Consider the following 16856-nt stretch of genomic DNA (forward strand, 5'->3'; position numbering starts at 1 on the left):
GACGCGTGCTACGGGGCAAGATGGACAGCCACCAGTACCACCAGTCAGGGCTGGGAGAGGCCGAGGTCGGGGTAGGGGCAGCACCTGCAGATCCACCAGTTGCCCTAGTTCAGGAGAAGGCTCCAGTTGTGGATGAGCTTGTGGGACCATCTCAGGCACCACCTATGCTCATTGTGATTCCAGGCATTCAGGAGGCCTTAGCTCAGATTCTAACTATGTGCACCAGTCTTGCTCAGGCGGTCTCTGTTCCGGTAGTAGTAGCCACTTCTCAGGTCGGAGGAGGTGCTCACACTCCTGCTGCCCGCACACCAGAGCAGGTGGTACAGGGACTCCAGACACCGGGGGCACCACCAGCCCAGTCGGTCACAACTGCTCAAGACTATATGGTTCCTGTCATGCCCGATGATGAGCATCATCAATTGGAGAGGTTTGGGAGACTCCAGCCTCCATCTTTCAGTGGTACCGAGGGAGAGGATGCACAGGGCTTCTTGGATAGGTGTTAGAGGATACTCCGTACAATAGGTATTCTAGAGACCAGTAGGGTCTCATTCACTTCTTTTCAGTTCTCTGGGGCTGCCTTCAGTTGGTGGGAGGCTTACGAGAGAAGTAGTCCGGTCGGCGCAACACCCCTTACCTGACAGCAGTTCTCCGGTCTATTCCTAGAGAAGTTCGTGCCTCAGTCCCTCAAAGAGGAGTTGCGCAGGCAGTTCGAGTAGCTTGTTCAGGGTGATATGTCTGTGATGCAGAATGAGATGAGATTTTATGAGTTGGCCCATCATGCTATCTGGTTGGTTCCCACATACAGGGAGAGGATCAGAAGGTTCATAGATGGCCTCACTTTTCAGCTGTAATTGCTTATGACTAGAGAGAGAGTGTCTGGTGCTACTTTTGATGAGGTTGTCGACATTGCTCGTCAGATTAAGATGGTTCGTAGCCAGGAGCGGGTTGAGAGGGAGGCCAAGAGGCCTCGTGGACAGGGTGAATTTAGCGGTGTTCCTTCTGGGGGTCAGTTCCACCACGGTAGGGGTTAGTCCTTTCAGACATGCTCAGGCGGCTCGCCCAGTTCACCATGGTGTATGATCTAGCCATGGTTCACACGGTTATCAGTAGGGCCATTCATCTCTTAGTGCTCTCCCCGCTCAGAGTTCATCATGTGCTCTATCAGGTCAGGGCTCGTCTATGCCAGGTCATTCTACAGTTATCCAGGTTCTCGGGGCTCCTTTCAGTCACCCAACACCAGTACCATAGAGTTGCTATGAGTGTGGAGAGTTTGGTCACATGAGGAGGCAGTGTCCCCGCCTAGCGGGAGGTCCAGCTCTGCAGAGGATCCAGTCTATGACATCAGCACCAGTTTTTTCACCACCCGCTCAGCCAGCTCGGGGTGGAGCTCAGTCAGCTAGGGGCCACCCGAGAGGGGGAGGCTGATCAGGGGGCGGCCAGGCCCGTTTCTATGCTCTCCCTGCCAGACCAGATGCCATTGCTTCGAATGTTGTGATTACAGGTATTGTCTCAGTTTTCCATAGAGATGCCTCTGTATTACTTGATCCTGGTTCCACTTATTCATATGTGTCCTCGTATTTCGCTCGTTATCTGGATATGCCCCGTGAGTCTCTAGTTTCATTTGTTCATGTATCCACTCCAGTGGGCGATACTATTGTTGTGGACCATGTATATCGGTCATGTGTGGTGACTATTGGGAGTCTGGAGACCAGAGTAGATCTCTTGTTGCTTAGTATGGTCGATTATGATGTGATTTTGGGTAGAGATTGGTTGTCTCCATGTCATGCTATTCTAGATTATCATGCTAAGACCGTGACATTGGCGATGCCGGGGTTGCCGAGGGTTGAGTAGAGCGGCTCTATAGACTATGTTCCCCGTAGAGTGATTTCATACTTAAAGGCTCAACGGATGGTTGAGAAGGGTTGTCTATCTTATTTTGCCTTTGTGAGGGATGTTAGTGTAGAGACCCTTGCTATTGATTCTGTACCGTTGGTGCGAGAGTTTCCGGATGTGTTTTCTGCAGACCTGCCGGGCATGCCGCCTGACAGGGATATTGACTTCGGTATTGATTTGGTGTCGGGCACTCAGCCCATTTCTATTCCACCATTGATGAGTGGTGATTTTACCATTTATTTTAGTATCTTTTCCTTAGATTTTGCATCCTTTAATTATAATATGAGGTTGTTTATGGTGTGTATTGCTAGATTTTTAGGTAAATGATACCATGAAGTGAGTTGAATTCAATTGAAGTGGAATTGAGCAAAATAAGAGTTGAAACAATGCAAAATCCTTAAGATATCTCGCATATGCGGAAGACAGATCGCTTATGCGATCTCGCATCTGTGAGAAAGGACCCGCATCTGCGGAAGAAGACCTGGCTGGCAGAAAGCGCTTCTGCGATCGACTCACCGCATCTGCGGTAGCGCTTCTGCGCTTAATATTTGCATCTGCAATCGCGCATCTGCACGTGCAAGCCCGCTTATGCGGAGCTAGTGTTTCCCATCAAATTTTGCTTCTGCGGTAGGCTATCTGCATCTGCGGAGCCACACCAGCGAGGATCCTTCCGCAGGTGCGGTCAACAGGCTTCAGCTATGGACAGTCTTGGCATTTCACATTTTCTCAACTCCAAACCCATAAATACACGACCTAGCTTATTGGAAACATATCTTTGGCACATCTTTGGCAGCTTTGAACATATCTTGAGAGAGAATACAAGTTTTGGAGCTAGGGTTCTTGCACACACTCTTGGGTCTTGAAGATTTGAAGCTTTTGGTTTAGAATTTCTTACCCATTTATGTTCATTTCTTCATTTCCTTGCTTTGTTTTGTATATATAAGTGTGTAGTATTTATTCCAACATTTGAATCTTGTTTATGGAAATATTCATATTTAAAGTGTGGATTAAATATCTTGTTGTGCTTATATCTTGAATGATATTTATTTATTATAAAGTGAGTTATTATTTCTTTAATTATTCTTGTTCTTTAATATTTCCAAAGAGATTAGCTAACCCTAGGACTCGCCCATTAACTTCGATTTAATTTTGGGGAAGATTAATTAACAAGAACTTGAGGTTTTAACCCTCACTTTATAGATTCTACCTAGGGATAGGATTGAACTACTTGTAGCCATATTCGGGTGTGCTTAATCTCTTAATTGTTTTAGGAATAATTCAATTAGGAAGTCTTGTTAGTCTTTGGAAGAAGCTAATATAGAATTATTACCCAAGGCTAATTAATATAAACTCGCTCATATTTGTAAAATCGTGAAATACATTGGATCGTTACTTGAATGTAATTCCCCGGGCATCCATACTTGTAGCCATTGATCTTTTTACTTGATTTCTAGGTTAGTTTATATTTTCGCAATTAGTTATAAATATTTTCTCAACCATTTCTAAGTGTTTGGCTTAGCATAATAAGTGATAATTCTCTTACACGCCTAATCGCCTATATATTGTTCTCTGTGGGATTCGACCCCGACTCATAGTTAGGTAAATTATATTGCATGCTACCGTATCCATTTACTTTTTAGTAGTGGATTTGGACGTCATCAACCGTATCGTATGGCACCAGCGAAGTTGAAGGAATTGAAAGAACAGCTTCAGGAACTCCTTGATAAGGGTTTTATCCGGCCTAGCGTGTCACCTTGGGGTGCACCAGTTCTATTTGTAAAGAAGAAGGATGGTATTATGAGAATGTGCATTGATTATAGGCAGTTGAACAAGGTCACAATCAAGAACAAGTATCCTTTGCCACGTATTGATGGTCTGTTTGACCAGCTTCAGGGAGCGATGGTGTTCTCCAAGATTGATTTGAGGTCAGGGTATCACCAGCTGAAGATTCAGGACTTAGATATTCTTAAGACAACTTTCAGGACCCGATATGGCCATTATGAGTTCCTTGTGATGTCTTTTTGGCTGACCAATGCCCCAGCAGCGTTCATGCATCTGATGAACAATGTGTTTTAGCCTTATCTTGACTCGTTCGTTTTATTATTCATTGATGACATCCTGGTGTATTCTCGTAGCTAGGAGGAGCATGCCCAGCATTTGAGGATTGTGTTACAGCGGTTGAGGGAGGAGAAGCTTTATGCAAAGTTCTCCAAGTGTGACTTTTGGCTCAGTTCAGTGGCGTTCTTGGGGCACGTGGTGTCCATTGAGGGTATTCAGGTAGATCCGAAGACGATAGAGGCGGTTTAGAGTTGGCCCAGACCTTCCTCAGCCACAGAGATTTGAAGTTTTCTCGGTTTGGCCGGTTATTACCGTCATTTTGTGAAGGGTTTCTCATCTATTGCATCGCCATTGACTAAATTAACCCAAAAGGGTGCTCCTTTCAGGTGGTCGGATGAGTGCGAGGAGAGCTTTCAGAAGCTCAAGACTTCTTTGACCACGGCCCCAGTTCTAGTTCTACCATCAGCTTCTGGTTCTTACACAGTGTATTATGATGCCTCGCGGATCGGTATTGGGTGTGTCCTGATGCCGAAGGGTAGAGGGATTGCTTATGCTTCACGCCAGTTGAAGCCCCATGAGAATAACTATCCTGTCCAAGACCTTGAGTTAGCAGCTATTGTTCACGCCTTGAAGATCTGGTGGCACTATTTGTACGGTGTCCATTGTGAAATTTACATTGATCACCGGAGTTTGCAGTATCTATTAAAATAGAAGGATCTTAACTTGCATCAGCGGAGGTGGTTGGAGCTTCTTAAGGACTATGATATCACCATTTTGTACCATCCCGAGAAGGCCAATGTGGTGGCCGATGCCTTAAGTCGCCGGGCGGAGAGTTTGGGGAGCTTAGCATATCTTCCAGCAGCAGAGAGGCCATTGGCATTGGATGTTTAGGCCTTTGCCAGCCAGTTTGTTAGATTGGATCTTTCTGAGTTGAGTTGAGTATTGGCTTGTGTGGTCTCTCGGTCTTCTCCTTATGATCGTATCAGGGAGCGTCAACATGATGACCCCCATCTACTTGTCCTTAAGGACACGGTCCAGTACGATGATGCTAAGAAGGTCACTATTGGGGATGATGGTGCATTAAGGATGCATGGCAGGCTATATGTGCCCAATGTAGATGGTTTGCGTTGGCTGATTCTCTAGGAGGCTCATAGTTCACGGTATTCTATTCATCCGGGTGCTGCGAAGAATTATCAGGACTTGAGACATCATTACTAATGGAGGATAATGGAGAAGGACATAGTGGAGTATGTAGCTCGGTGCCTAAATTGCCAACAGGTGAAGTATGAGCATCGGCGACTAGGTGGGTTGCTTCAGAAGTTAGAGATTCCGGAGTGGAAGTGGGAGCGAATCACTATGGATTTCTTTGTTGGACTCCCACGGACTCAGCGGAGGTTTGATGCAGTTTGGGTGATTGTGGATAGGCTGACCAAGTCAGCTCATTTCATTCTTGTGATGACTACCTATTCTTCCGAGCAGTTGGCTCGAGTGTATATCTACGAGATCGCCAGGCTTCATTGCTTACCGGTATCTATTATCTCTGACCAGGGTATGCAGTTTACATCACGGTTCTGGATGGCCGTACAGCATGAGTTGGGTACTCGAGTGGAGTTGAGCACAATATTTCACCCTCAGACGGACGAACAGTCTGAGCGCACTATACTAATATTAGAGGATATGGTTTGTGTGTGTGTGATGGAGTTTGGGAGTTTGTGTAGCGGAGTTTTCTTACAACAACAGTTACCAGTCGAGCATCCAGATGGCACCGTATGAGGCTCTGTATGGTAGGCGGTGTAGGTCTCCAGTGGGTTGGTTCGAGCCGGGTGAGGCTTGATTATTGGGTACAGACTTGGTTCAGGATGCTCTGGAGAAGGTTAAGGTGATTCAGGATAGACTACGCACAGCCCAATCCAGATAGAAGAGTTATGCAGATCGGAAGGTTCACGATGTTGCATTCATGGTTGCAGAGCGGGTCTTGCTCAAGGTGTCACCCATGAAGGGTGTTATGAGGTTCGGAAAGAAGGGCAAGCTGAGCCCGAGGTTTATCGGCCCATTTGAGGTGTTGCGACGTGTTGGGGAGGTTGCTTATAAGCTTGCCTTGTCTCCCAATCTTGCAGGAGTTCATCCAGTATTCCATGTTTCTATGCTCCAGAAGTATCACGACGATCAGTCTTACGTGTTGGATTTCAGCTCAGTCCAACTAGACAATAATTTATCTTATGTTGAGGAGCCGGTGGCGATCTTGGATAAGCAGGTCAGAAAGCTGAGGTCGAAGAATATTGATTCTGTGAAGGTTCAGTGGAGGGATCAGTCGGTTGAGGAGGCGGCTTGGGAGACTAAGCATGATATGCGCAGCAGTTATCCTCATCTTTTCACCACTTCAGGTATGTATCTATACTCGTTCAAGGACGAACATTTGTTTAAGAGGGGGAGGATGTGACGACCCGGCCGGTCGTCTCGAGAGTGGTAGCCCTGTTTCCCCATTTTCTGCTTCTATTATGTTCCACAACTGTTATATGACTTACCGGGTTAGTTGGTTCGGGTCCGGAGTGAATTGAGTCCCTTAGTCTCTTAATTGACATCTTAAGCTAGAAAAGTTGACCGGATATTGACTTATATGTAAACAATCTCGGATTAGAATTTTGATGGTTCTGTTAGCTCCGTTGGATGATTTTGGACTTAGGAGCGTGTCCGAATTGTGATTTGGAGGTCGGGAGTAGAATTAGGCTTGAAATGGCAAAAGTTGAATTTTTGGGAAGTTTGATCAGGGGGTTGACTTTTTACTATCGTGCCGGATCCCGATTTCGGAAGTTGCAGTAGGTTAGTGGGGTCATTTGTGACTTGTGTGCAAAATTTGAGGTCAATCGGACGTGATTTGATACGTTTCGGCATCGTTTGTAAAATTTGGAAATTTCAAAGTTCATTAGGCTTGAGTCCGTGTGTAATTCGTGTTTTGATGTTGTTTGAGGTAATTTGAGGGTTCAACTAAGTTTGTATGATGTTTTGGGACTTGATGGTATGTTTGGTTGAGGTCCCGGGGGGCCTCGGGTGAGTTTCGGGTGGTTAACAGATCATTTTTGGACCTTGGTTGATGGCTGATGTCTGCTGCTGTGTTTTTCTGGTTTCCTCTATGCGTTCGCGAGAGGAGCCTCACATTCGCGAAGGGTGTTTATGAGCGGGGAATTTTTTTTCTCTGCGTTTGCGAAGAAGAGGACGCGAACGCGAAGGTGTAGTCTGGGTGTGCATCGCGGACACGGGAGTGGTGTCGCGTTTGCGAAGAGGAGTGAGGCAGCTGGGGATCCCCAGCCTTTTGGTCTACACGTTCGCAAGGCATGGGTTGCATTCACGAAGGTCAGAGTTGGTAAAGCATCGTGTTCGCGAAGTGTTGGTCGCGTTCGCGGAGAGTTAAACTGGGAGGCAGTCAAACTGGTCTACGCGAACGGAGTACTGTCGCGTTCGCGAATAAGGAAATCTGGGCAACAATATTTAATTTCAAAAATGAGGGTTTGAACCCATTCTTTATATTTTGAGCTAGAGGCCACGGATTTGGGCGATTCTTTAAGGGATTTTTGTGGACTTGATTGGGGTAAGGGATTCTTACTTGGTTTTGGCTAAATTCCATGATTATGTCTTTAATTCCATCATCTAATTTGTGATTTGTGGTGGAAAATTGGGAAAAAAGAGGAAGTGTTCTTGTGTTAGATTTTTGAGGTTTTGAATGGGTTTTGTTTTATCGGATTTGAGTAAATTTGGTATGGTTAGACTCGTGAGTGAATGGGCTTTCGGGTTTTGTGAATTTTGTCGGATTTTGAGACATGGGCTCGGGGGGACGGGTTGAGCCTATTTTGTACTTTGGCTTATAATTTCGTATTTTTCTTGTGGAATTGATTCTTTTATCCTATATTAATTATATCGTACTATTTATGGCTAGATTCGGGGCATTTGGAGACTAATTCGAGGGGCAGAGGCATTTTGGAGTAGGATTTTGTACGGTTTGAGGTAAGTAACAATCTTAAATCCGGTCCTGAGGGTATGAAACCTCGGATTTTGGTATGATGTGATTATTGTGGAAATGACGCACATGCTAGGTGACGGGCGTGTGGGCGTGCACCGTGGGGGGATTGTGACTTGGTCCATCCCGTGAGACTGTAAAGTCGAATAACTTATTGTTAATTACATGTTCCCTCTGTCTTCTAGAAATTTGACTGCCATTCATGTTAGAAACCATGCTTAGGCCATATGATATCACTGTTGGGACCCGCAGCGGTTGGGTACTTGTTGAATTAGCTGCTATTTGTTGTCTTGTACTCAGTCACAATTTTACTTGTGTGTCATATCTCCATTTCCTCTTGTTTTCTTGTTGATACTTGTTATTATCTCTTATTGACTGATTTGTATTTCTGAGAGCCCGAGAGGCTGGAGAGGTTAGTGATTGAGATAGGGCCTGAGTGCCGAGATGTGAGCTATGTGAGTGCATGTGGATCGGGTTGCATGCCTCAACGAGCCTTATGACTATAATGGACTATGGATCGGGTTGCACGCCACAACGAGCCTTATGACTACTTATATGATTGGATTAGGCTGCACACCACAACGATATAGCGCTTGGGCTGAAGGAGCCCCTCCGGAGTCTGTACACCCCCAGTGAGCGCAGGTACCTATTGAGTGTGATTAATGAGGGCTGAGAGCCAAGTGTTTGAGCTATTGAGAGCTTGAGTGATTGTTACCCTGAAAGGTTGCATTTGTTTCCTTTGTTGCTGCACTTAGTTGAATTATGTCATTGTTTTGAATTTCTGGAAAAATATTGTATCCGGTTTATTTGAACTGAGTAAATGTACAACTGACTTAATTTATATTGCCGGAATTGAATCATGTCTACTTTCATTGCTGAAACTACTAAAGTGAACAGTAATTGTATAGCTCGTCACTACTTCTCAGTTCCTTATATATTTTTGTTACTTACTGAATTGGTTGTACTCATGCTACACCCTACACTTTATGTACAGATCCAGGTATATCCGGTCACGGAGGACGTTAATCTCATGCGTGGTTGAGTATCGGAGATTCAGGAGGTAGCTTCCGGCATTCGCAGTTCTTGTCTCTCCTTTCTTATTATCTTTCTTTTCTGTATTGGCATTTAGACACAAACTCTTGTGGACACTGTTTCTTAGACTGGTTGTTTAGATGCTCATTACTTGGTGACACCCTGATGTTTTGGGCTATTTTTCCGTGTTGTATTTTGAGTTTAACTCCTGTCTTTATGAAAACTCTGTCATATCAAGCTTTTGGTTTATATTTGTGAAACATTTGAAGTATTTTGAAAACATCGGCTTGCCTAGTACCCTCGATAGGCGCCATCACGACATGATAGGGTTTTGGGACATGACAATATGATCATCTGAAGATGGTCGTTCTTCCACATGCACATTATGATTGGACTCATATAAGGCTACAAGACTTTAAATATATCAGTGAGTATAATTCTGCTATGTTCAGAATTATTTCCCAATTGAAATTATGTGGTGATAATATTACTGATCATGATATGTTGGAGAAAACTTTCACCACCTTTCATGCCTCGAATATGCCCCTGCAACAGAAATATCGAGAGATGGGATTCAAAAAGTATTCTGAATATATCTCACATCTTCTTGTAGCTGAGAAACATAATGGGCTATTAATGAAAAACCATGAAAGCCGACCTACTGGTTCTTGTCCATTCCCTGAAGTGAATGAGATGAACTTCCAACAAGCTAAGCATGGAGGAGGACGTGGCCTTAGTCGTGGTCATGGCCGTGGTCGAGGAAGAAACTCTAATCATGGTAATAATAATGTACCAAAGAACCCTTCTCACCACCAGCAGTGGAAAAGGAAGGAACAAAAGCATGAAGCGATGCAAGTAGCAAAGGCAGAAAATGCATGCTATAGATATGGAGGAAAAGGGCACTGGTCACGTACATGTCGTACGCCAAAGCACCTGGTTGAGCTGTATCAAGCCTCTCTGAAGAAGACAGAGAAAAATGCTGAAGCAAATTTTATTTCTGAAGATAATTTAGACTTCATGCATTTGGATGTAGCTGATTACTTTGCACTCCCGGAAGGAGAAATAAGTCATGTGATCGATGATGAATCTGTAGAAATATAAATATTTAAATTTTTATTATTTGTAGTAGATAGTACGGTTATGTAATTGTTATACATAAATAAAAGTTATGCTATATAATGATGTTTACTATCATATTTATTTTGTTTATGTCATTTTGAAAAATATGGATAATCCTCAAATTATGTTTGGATCAAAGACCAATCATGAAGATATTTGTGTAATTGATAGTGTCACGACCCAATTCCATTATAGGTCGTGATGGCGCCCAATACCGTTGTTAGGCAAGCCAACACTGATCAACTAGTGATTTCCCGCTTAGATAAATTTGTAAACGATAGCTTTTTCCTTATTAAAAAAAAAGATTTAGGAGTTTGCAAATTTTAACGTAAATAAATGGAAGCAATTAGTACTAATCGTAATCATATGAGCAAACCAAAACCATAAGTCTACTAGTGTGTGTGCCGAAACCTGGTGTCAAAATTATGTGGGCAATCTAGTAGAATATACAAAACAATGCTAGCCTACTGTCTAAAAGGAAATAGACAGAAAATAAAAGAACATAAGAGAGACTCCAACTACTGCAGAAAGGCTCAAAAGGACAGCTCACCGGGAAGTCTCGAGCTGGGAAATCAATCTACGCGCTGGACTGCTGGCCAGATGCACCTGCCTCAAATCCTGTACAATCAAGTACAGAAGTGTAGCGTGAGTACATAAAAATATATACCCAGTAAGTATCTAGTCTAACCTCGAAGAAGTAATGACGAAGGGTCAACTTCGATACTCACTAGGGCCAACAATATAATAATATGTGATTCTAAATAAGCATGATACACAGAACTAACAATAAACTCAAAACAAGAAATAACTGTACAGTTCTTCCATCATATCTAAGAAACCAAAATACTTCCTTCATTTTAAACAAATGATCTCTAAAACAATAAATTTACACCAATTATAAAAGGAGCTTCCACTTCTATTATCACACACAAATTTCACCGAGGACGTTCGGCCCGATCCAACATAAAAATATAAATTGTGCACTGCCGAGGGTCGAACAGCGCGAATCATAGATGCATCTATTAACCTGCCGAGGCAAACGACCCACTCCCATGAGAGTAGTGGAAATAGTCACCCCGCTTACGGAATATACTTGGGGCGTGGTTAAACATAAATATAACGTATTTTTTCTCAATTTTTTTCAAAACATTAATTTACTTGAAACCTTTGAAATCTTGAAATCCTCAACTTAGTTTCATTCAATGTAAATAAATAATTATGTTCAGATAACGGTACCCACAAAGTATAGTGTAAGCCTAGAACTACCCGGACATAACAAGAATAGTAGCTACGTACGGACTCTCATCACTTCGTGCATACGTAGACCCCACAAATAATCATATATTAATTAAGTTCACCTATGGAGAAATTTTCCTCTTACAAGGTTAGAAAAGAAACTTATCTCGCTTTAAGGACTACTTTTCGGTCCAAGCTTATGCCCAAACCCTCAATTCGGTGCCGAACAATCCAAAATTATCCAAATAGTGTAGAAACTAATCAATATAGGCTTAAAAGTTCATATCCCCACTAGTTAAGTAATTTCCCAACTCTAAATGCAAGATTCCTAAAATTCATCCCCAGGACCATGTGCCCGGATTTCGGAAAATTTCGAAGAAAGTTGTTACCCATATCCTTAGGAACATTAATATATGATTTTCATTTAAGTTTCATGGTCAACTTCGTGGTAAAAATCTCATTCTTATCAAACCCTAGGTTTTTCATCTAACTCATGATTTATACTAATGTTTATGTTGGAATCTACCCAAAATCTATGTATTGAACTCACGATAGGTAGAAATTACTTACCTCCAAAAGCTAGGTGGAAATCCCTCCCAAGAAGCTCCAATAGTTGCCCAAAGAGTGAGAGAAAATGAGTGAAAATGGCTTAGGTCCCGTATTAATTGAACCTCGCTGCCCCAATGATTTTCGCACTTGCGGTGTATAGGCTGCACCTGCGGTTCCTCTTTTGCGGACCAGGTATCCGCTTCTGTGGAGTTGGCTGGGCCGCTGGGCCGCATCTGCGGAATAGGCTAGGCCGGCTTGGGACATAACTGCGGACGGTGGTCTCGCACCTGCGGCTGGCCAACCGTAGGTGCGGTTATGACAGAACTGGGGAGCTTCAGCTGTTGCTTCAGCTTCCGAAATGGTCCGAGCCTCGTCTGATCGACACTCAGGGCCCCCGGGCCTAGCTTGAACTTACCAATAAGTTTGGAATTACAAAACGGACTCGCTCGAACTCACGGAACGCCCGCAATAACATTAAAACCAATTGAATCAAACTTAAGAACTTCAAGTTCTTCAATTTACTTGCAATGCACCGAAACGTACTTATACTACTCGAAATGACACCAAATTTTGCGTGCAAGTTTCAAATGACACAACGGAACTATTCTCGATCTTGGAATTCCATTTGGACCTCGATATCACCAAAAACCGCTCTAAACCAAATTTAAAGAACTTTAAAGTTCTTCAAGAACCAACTTTCACTATTAGGCGCCAAAACGCTCCCGAGTCATCCAAAACCCAATCCGAACATACGCCCAAGTCCGAAATCATCATACAAACCTATTGGAACCATCAAATACCGATTACGAGGTCATTTACTCAAAATGTTGACCGGAGTCAAACTTGGCCTTTTAAGCCAACCTTAAGGAACCAAATGTTCCGATTTCAACTCAAATTCTTCCAAATCCCAAACCAACCATCCCCGCAAGTCATAAATCAGTAAAAGCAATTATGGGAAGTCTTATTTAGATGAACGGGGTTCTAGAAAGAAAAATGACCGATCAGGTCGTTACATTCTCCACCTCTTAAACAAATGTTCATCCTCGAACGAGTTTAGATTCATACCTGAAGTGCTGAATAAGTGTGGATATTTGCTCCGCATATCCTCCTCGGACTCCCAGGTCACCTCCTCGACTAGTTGGCCCCTTCACTGAACCTTTACCGCGGAAATCCTCTTGGATCTCAACTGGCGATCTTGTCTAGCAACGATAGCAAGTGGCTCCTCGTCATAACCCAATCTCTCATCTAGCTGAATAGTGCTGAAGTCTAGCACTTGTGACAAGTCGGTGTGGTATCTCCGGAGCATAGACGCGTGAAAATCTGGATGAACCCCTGATAGGCTAGGAGGTAAAGCAAGCTTAAAAGCAACCTCCCCAACTCGCCTCAACACCTTAAATGGGTCTATAAACTTTGGGCTCAACTTGCCCTTCTTTTCGAATCTCATAATACCCTTCATCAGCGAGACTTTCAAGAGAAACTTCTCGCCGACCATAAATGATACATCACGCGCCTTCTGATCTGCGTAGCTCTTCTGTCTGGACTGTGCTGTGCGAAGTCGCTCCTGTATCAACTTTACCTTTTCCAAGGCATCCTTTACCAAATCAGTACCATATAGCTTAGCCTCGCCGGGCTCAAACCACCCGATGGGGGAACGACATCGCCGACTATATAAAGCCTCAAATGGAACCATCTCGATGCTGGACTGATAACTGTTGTTGTAAGCAAACTTGGCAAAAGGTAAGAATTGATCCCACTGTCCTCCAAAGTCAATCACACATGCTCTCAGCATATCCTCCAATATCTGAACTATCCGCTCTGACTGCCCGTCGGTCTGTGGATGAAATGTTGTGCTGAGCTCTACACGGGTCCCCAATTCACTCTGTACAGCTCTCCAGAAATGCGAAGTGAACTAAGGTCCTCTATCTGATATGATGGAAACAGGCACACTGTGCAACCGAACTATCTCCTGAATAGAATACCGCCTTCTTTAATCCATATTCTTGGTATTTAGATTAATATCTCTTTTCAAATTTAATTAATTAATTATTTGCAGATGAAAAATCCTTAATGAAATTATTTTCACGAAATAGCAACTCAACAGAACACAGAATCCACATAAAAGTCAAGTGACAATCACACCAAATTATCATATAAAAATAAACTCGGCAAACAAGTAATGAGGCATGACAAATAAGGGATTTAATAAGTGCCAACAATTTCCAATTTAATACATAAGGGCGTCTATCAATTTTAACCGATATAATTTGCACATATAAACTAAGTACGTACTCGTCACCTCGCATACACGGCTTTCAATCACACAATTTTCACATAAGACTTAATGCATAAGGGGTAATTCTCCCACACAAGGTTAGGAAGATACTTACCTTTACGAAGTTATGCCGATATTCCAAAATAGCCTTCTCGCTTGAAATGACCTCCGAACGGCTGAAATCTAGCCAAATTAATTATATAACATCATTCAAATTTATCGGAAATAATTCCGGATAATAAAACGTCGACATAAAATTTCATATTAAAAAGTCAACCCGAAAGGAGGTTCATCGGCATTGTTTTCATAATCACTGTTCTCTTTCTGACTCTGTGCATCTGCCAGATCCCGATTAAATATGTCGTCTTCGGGTAATTGAGTCACGACAGGAGGTTCAACTTGCTCGTTTTCACTGCACAAACAACAAAATAATGAGCTACTCAAATTGATAAATACTTTATATATATCTATATCACATCACTTACAAGTCGTAATGTGTTGACATCCCATGATGGATATTATCCTGTTGGTGATGACTCTCGGATGGACCACCATGATCCAACACACCAGAACTATGCATATTCCAACTAGGCGTGGGTTCATAACTTGTAAAATTTATATCTGGACGGTATCCCCTGTGGAATATATGAGTGTTAATACAAATTCAATACAACAAAAATAAACATCGTAACACAAAGGAAAATTGAAGTTTACCACTCGTGTTGTGGATTATGTAAAGTAGGAGAGAAATTATTTCCTCGCTCCTCATTCGCCCGTGGAGATAAGTTGAAATCACGCCAAACTCTTTCAGCCGGAACCTGTTCGACAAAAACTTCTCCAGAATAACCACCCGATGACTGAGGGTTATCCTTGCTTTGCGCAACCTCATTATTGCGAACGTCTTTAACTTTCACGTACATTTCCAATATTCTTATCAAAAGAAATTCCTAGTATTCGTCCGGAGTCCTCAAAAAATAACTCAAAGTTTCATCATCCTCGATGTTAAACTCAACGTAACAAGCAACCTCTTGCGGAGTGATAGAATATAGATATCTTCCAGTTACTTTAAGGTTCATCGAATGTTTGCTCACACTCATTTTATTACACAACAACGATACCAGTCTATCGTACTCCATTGTAAGTGACAACTTAATATGACACTGTGGAGATAAACTATAGTTCACTAAGTTATTCACTACCACAACCTCACCACCCAATATAATGAAACCCTTACTTTTATCTCTTCAGACATTATGACAAAAATGCTTGAGAATTTAACAAGAAGAAAAATTTAACATGAGTTGAGAATATTTCTGAATGGATTTTTCCAAAATCCTTAACGCCTTTAAATAAGGCAATGCCCAATTCGGGGGGTCGAATTTTTGAGATATAGCGCCCTTTTAAAGGGCAATATACCCATCTGAATTATTGTTATATCAGTTAAGCGCATAAGAGTTATTGGTGGGCCCACAAAATATGTATAGCACTGTTGAAAAAGGCACTATACTTGCCAGTCTAATCAACTTAATGTATAGCGCCCTTTAAAAAGGCGCTATATATAGTTTGGTCACAATATTTTATTTTCACTCATTTCGGTCATTTGAGTCCTAAAAGCTCACATTTAGGTTCCGGACTCCTGCATCTTAGGTCTTTTCATGTAGGCCACAAAAAATATATATATGGGCCTAGCTCTAACTTTTTACTATATATTTTATCCCAACTACTTTATTATCCAACCATCAAATGTAATAATAAATTAGACCCACTAACTATTTAAATAATTTAAAAACTCTTGAGTTAATCAGTACATAAAAAAAATTGGGTTATTACATTTGTGGGGCCTGTCTTTTTTCCAAACTCAATTTATTAAATTTTTATTTTTTCTTCTCTTTCCCTTCTTTTATTCTTCACCATAGCCCTGTCAGAAGAACCTTCCCCCGCCCAGCCACCATTTCCAATGGATAAAATTCAAATCTGATCCATTCAAAGTGGGACTTCACAATATCGAAAAAACTAGAATCGAAAAAATACCAAGAAGAAAGAAAATAAATCAGAGTCCAAATTTGAAACCCAATGACAAAATAAAAGAAAAATCACTATAACTTGAAGAAAAATTACTCTTCTCCTATTCAAAGCATTTGCTAACCTTTTATAAAACCAGAAACAATGGGTATGATTGGACCCCATTGATGCAATGAAAACCGTTGTCCCTTCTGTCTTTTTTTCGTGTTTGCCTGAAGAAAATTATGCCCAAATTTACACTTCGATGTGATATATTTCGAGCTTTATTGTTGATAATTTTATTCTCTTTGTTAAAATTAGAAGGAGCATATACAAGAAAAAAGAAATGGCGAAGAAAAAAATTAAAATGCTTGACTTCATTAATGTGGTAGAATAGAGGGGGAGGGGGAAAGGGGAGGTGGGAGTTTGGTAGGGAAGACGAGAGAGCTGGGAGGGAGGGGAAAAGAGAAGGGGAAAGGGAAATGTCTTTTTTTTTTTTCTATCTCATTTATATTTTATTCTGATTCTCATATTTTTTAATAAAAACAATATTATCCACGCGTCTTGTCAGCGTGATTTGCACACAATTTAGCCATGTCAGCTGCGCCCCTTCCACATAGGCATAGTCAACGGTCAAAGGTGTTTATTAGTATCCATTCCGTTGAGTCGGAGTGTTCAAATGGG

The 16856-nt window shown here is 42.2% G+C and overlaps 1 long non-coding RNA gene across 1 annotated transcript; it reads right to left on the bottom strand.

The window, feature by feature from the left end:
- Positions 1–14454: 14454 nt before the first annotated feature.
- LOC138908815 (uncharacterized) lies at positions 14455–16635 on the bottom strand. Its single transcript, XR_011415229.1, has 3 exons — positions 16318–16635; positions 14657–16184; positions 14455–14583 (listed from the first exon to the last, which is right to left on the bottom strand). It is a non-coding gene; the product is annotated as an uncharacterized lncRNA (long non-coding RNA).
- Positions 16636–16856: the final 221 nt, after the last annotated feature.

The sequence above is a fragment of the Nicotiana tomentosiformis genome, chromosome 3 (genome assembly GCF_000390325.3).
Source record: "Nicotiana tomentosiformis chromosome 3, ASM39032v3, whole genome shotgun sequence".
In the NCBI taxonomy this organism is placed as follows: domain Eukaryota; kingdom Viridiplantae; phylum Streptophyta; class Magnoliopsida; order Solanales; family Solanaceae; genus Nicotiana; species Nicotiana tomentosiformis.